The 4,272-nt window shown below is 28.7% G+C and overlaps 1 long non-coding RNA gene across 1 annotated transcript; it reads left to right on the top strand.

The window, feature by feature from the left end:
- Nucleotides 1–2,821: 2,821 nt before the first annotated feature.
- Nucleotides 2,822–3,799, top strand: LOC114074863. Its single transcript, XR_003575211.1, has 3 exons — nucleotides 2,822–2,859; nucleotides 3,538–3,634; nucleotides 3,715–3,799. It is a non-coding gene; the product is annotated as an uncharacterized LOC114074863 (long non-coding RNA).
- Nucleotides 3,800–4,272: the final 473 nt, after the last annotated feature.

The following is a 4,272-nucleotide window of genomic DNA, read 5'->3' as shown; positions in this document are numbered from 1 at the left end:
TAAATCGTGAATAAGTCCCTCAAGGATTGTAAATTAGTCAGTTATTTATTTGTTGTCTTTTCCTCCCCCTTTTCCAATAGGTCATGATATTGTGCATATTTATATGCCTAAAATCCACACTTAAGCTAAGTTCAAGTACACATTTCCATTGTATCAATACTGTTTTGGTCGTGTTAATGCATTGTGATTAGCCAATGTGATTAGTTGGTTGCAGTTTTGGAAGCAAGGGATATAGGCACACAAGTAATAGGAAGTGAAGAGATTGTGGGTCGGATAACAAAAGCACAAAAGATATAGTTGCAAAGGAGCAAAAGGAAGTTCAGATTGAGAAAATCTCTAGCTCTGTATCCTCTCCGCATTACAAAGAGGGAAATAATTTAGGATTAAGGGCAGAATAAAATATGTTATATTATATTTTTTAATGGGTCGGGTTAGGTGGGTGGATCACTAAATGGTTTAAATGGTATTTTTATTTTTTAAAATTTTGATTTGTTAAATAAACAATTAATATCAACAAATTTTAAACAAAAGAAATAATTAAATAGATTAAGTGATATTTTGAGGAAAGAGGAGATAGTTGAGTGACTTTTGAGTTAAAATTCAAAGTTGAGTGACAATCTGAAAGAGAAATGCATAGTTGAGTGACTTTTGAGTTAAAATTGAAAGTTGAGTGACTTTCTGAGAAAATAGTGCATTAGTAACCATCTGAGATATTAACTCTAATGGTCTTTATCTTATCAACATGATACTCAAATATGCTAAAGCTTGACCTTTGTGTCATATGGTTTGATCTCTTCTGGAAAATGAAATTAAACTATTGTTTGATGATATTCATTTGGCTATGAACAAGTTATTTCGAGATAAGTTATTTGTCTAATGCTCGCCCATCTTAGCCTTTAATTTTCCAACTCTTTGTTTCTTCACTGCAATCAACTTGTTCGAAGTCATTGCTGCCTTACCGTTAGTGTTGCACTGGAAAATTTATCATTTATTGATATTAGTGTTGAAATTGTGAAAGAAGAAAAGAGGGAAGAAGAAAAGACTATTATTAGGGTTAAAGGGAGAAAGAAAGAGCGATCAATTCATGGGTCTTTAATTGGGTTTGGGGTTGTGGGTATTGGAATGGGTCGGAGCGTGTCGAGACAATTAAATGGTTTGTTTTCTAATTTATCTAATACGAAACTAACACATAATAAATAATAATAATAATAATAATAATAATTTTTTTAAAAAAAGGGGTTAGTTTTAAGGTAGAAATGGACCAAATAGGTGGAGTGAGACTGAGGGGCATTTTTATCCCAATAAATCGAGGAAGGGTATATTTTAACCTTTCCAAATAGTCCAAAGGGTACTTTGACCCTTTTCCGAAAATAAAATTTATAAAAAAATTTACTTTTTTAATTAAAATGTATTAATATAATACGATAGTGACTTAAAATTTATTTTTCTAGAGGACAATTGGGAACATGTAAGAAATTAATTTTTTTTTATTCAACTATTTTGAATAATTTAGTAATTTTAAAGAAATTAGTCGTTAAGGAACCTTTCAACTCGACTTTGTGCTAAATGTTCATTATGACCTTAACTCAAATCTAAAGCACTTCTAATACTTAAGAATGGGCCTTAATAAATACGAACAAATATTATATCACCGGGCCTAAGTTAATACTCTTACGACTACGGATGTAAGTGTAGAATTGTGAGGTGTTACAAGAATAATCCGAGGAAAATTGGGTGACATATAATTTTAAAATTCAAATATCTTATACTGTATTATTATATTTTATGTATAACTTCAATATATCTAATCATGCAATTAAATGAAAGCTTTTTTTTATTTAAAAAAAGAAATACAATCAATCATCGATAAAAAAAATCTTTCAATAATGTCTGATTTCTTAAAAAGGAATATTATTTCAGCGATAAGAAAACATGTATGCAATCATTTTTAAAATGAGGGCCAGAATTTCATGTCTGATTTCTTAAAAAGGAATATTATTTCAGCGATAAGAAAACATGTATGCAATCATTTTTAAAATGAGGGCCAAAATTTCAAAAATTAAATGTTCAACGATTTTGGTATGTTGTACCAAGTCACATAATTTTATATCAACACATAATATTAATGAAAAGAGATTTGACCAAATATTTATTTTTCACTTTGAGATAAACTACATTGACCACAAATTTATAACTTTTCCAGAAATTCTAGAAAAATAATCAATTGTTCTTTTTTGGAATATTAATAAATTTTTAATTGTAAGCAAATGCAATCTAGAGTTATAAAGTATAAATCCAAAATAGTTCAATTTATTATTATGAAAATCAGTAAGTATGATTTTGAAATTTAAATTCAAAATTTGAGCTCAAATTTGAAATTAAAAATGTTCACGCCTTACCCTAATTTTGAGTTAATTTCAAAATTTTATCTTTTTTTTTCACATCAACCAAATTTTTGGGAATATATATAATGTGCATAGTCCAAAATTTATTTTATTGAGACTCTTTACATTACATATACAACTACACTTTTTTTTTCTAAATTCATTTTTTTGGCCTCACCTTATGTGTGTGTTGTACTTCATTTGAGGGGGAAGGAAAAAGGTAGAGAAAGATGAATCTAAAAAGGATTTTCTTTTTCTTATTCTAATCTAAATCATTGATTTAGCTTCTTTTTTGTTCATAGATCTACTGAGATTTTCATTTTTTCTTCTTTACTAGGTGAAATTTTTTAGAGAATGGAGCATGCCTTTTTATTCCTTTTTTGTATCGTTTTTATTGTAAAATATTGTTGTTGTTCTATTTTTGTAGGATGAAGCTATTTGGAGATGATGTACATGATAACCCTCGATTTAAGAGGTTAGTTGATTCTTCCCTGGAGAATCGTAAAGTATCTCTGTAGTGATTTTTATGTACATGACTATCATAAACTTTTGTTTCTGCCCAAGTTAAACCTTGATTTAAAGTGAATGAAAATGTATATTAACCAGTACTTGAATTTGAGAACAATACAAGTTGGCTTAATTTGTGTAGATACTCGAATAACAACTTGTTCCACTTCATGAGCTTAGAAACACATGAATGATTATTTCTATCACAAACTTTCAATTTAAAATTGATAAACATTTTTGTATGTATTTTTAAGTGTTAATTATGTAGATATGTTAATCATTTAAACATGTGTACTCCTTTAGTTATACAGAAGTTGTAAGTAAATTTAATTCATTTAGCCACTCAAATTACAACTTGTTTCAATTGAACACATGATAAAGTAGCCTTATTTAAGACTTTTAGTTCGAATTTTAGAAAACCTTCCAAAATTGTTTTCCAAGTATCAATTGTATTGATATTGTAACCAATTAAAATGTTACCTCATTTAGTTATATACTTTGACCTCAATAAGGTGTAAAAATTCAAGCATTTGATTTGCAATCTTCCATAATTTCACCCACTTAATTTATTATTAGATAATACCTATAATTACATAATTACATTGACCATTTAATTTGGTATATATGCCTTTTCTTTTATTATTAGAGGAGGTGACACTCGCAGAGCTAGCAAAGATGAAGGAGGTTCTAGTGCTAGTAAATTTGACTTTGAACACGCAATCAATTTAGTGAACAAAATAAAGGTTAGATATGTGTTATCTTATAATTTTAATAATAAAGGTCGTACTTTAATCTTAACTTACTCAAGTATAACTTCTTGCAGAAACGTTTAGAAGACCATGACTACAAATCCTTCATAAATATTTTGAGCGTGTATAGAAAGGAGAACAAGGACATCAAAGAGGTGTACCATGAGGTAATAAATCATTTGTAATTTGGATTTACAGATGTTATATAAACGAGGACCTTCATACTTTCTTTTTGGCTATTTAGGTTGCCATAATTCTCAATGAACATCCAGATTTGCTAGATGAGTGCACTATGTTCTTGTTGAATTCAAGTACTAATTTGGACAACAACAAAACATTGATGAGGTTGCATAAAGAGCAAAAAAAGACGCGTGCTGAAAAAGAGAATATGGGTAAAAGAACTCACATTGAGGATTATGAAGAACAAGTTGAAGATGCACTGAAACGTCAGTTCATGATTAGCATTGTTTGAAAATTTCTATTTGATTAGTATGATTTTTAATATAAATTGTTTAATTTTTTCAGACACACTTGGCAAAGAGTTCACTTTTTGTGAAAAGGTAAAGGAAAGAGTAAGAAGTCCGGCGGATTATCAGGCATTCCTAAAATGTCTTTATATTTATAGAAAAGAA

The sequence above is a fragment of the Solanum pennellii genome, chromosome 11 (assembly GCF_001406875.1).
Source record: "Solanum pennellii chromosome 11, SPENNV200".
NCBI lineage: Eukaryota > Viridiplantae > Streptophyta > Magnoliopsida > Solanales > Solanaceae > Solanum > Solanum pennellii.
This window is presented reverse-complemented; position numbering and strand designations above follow the sequence as displayed.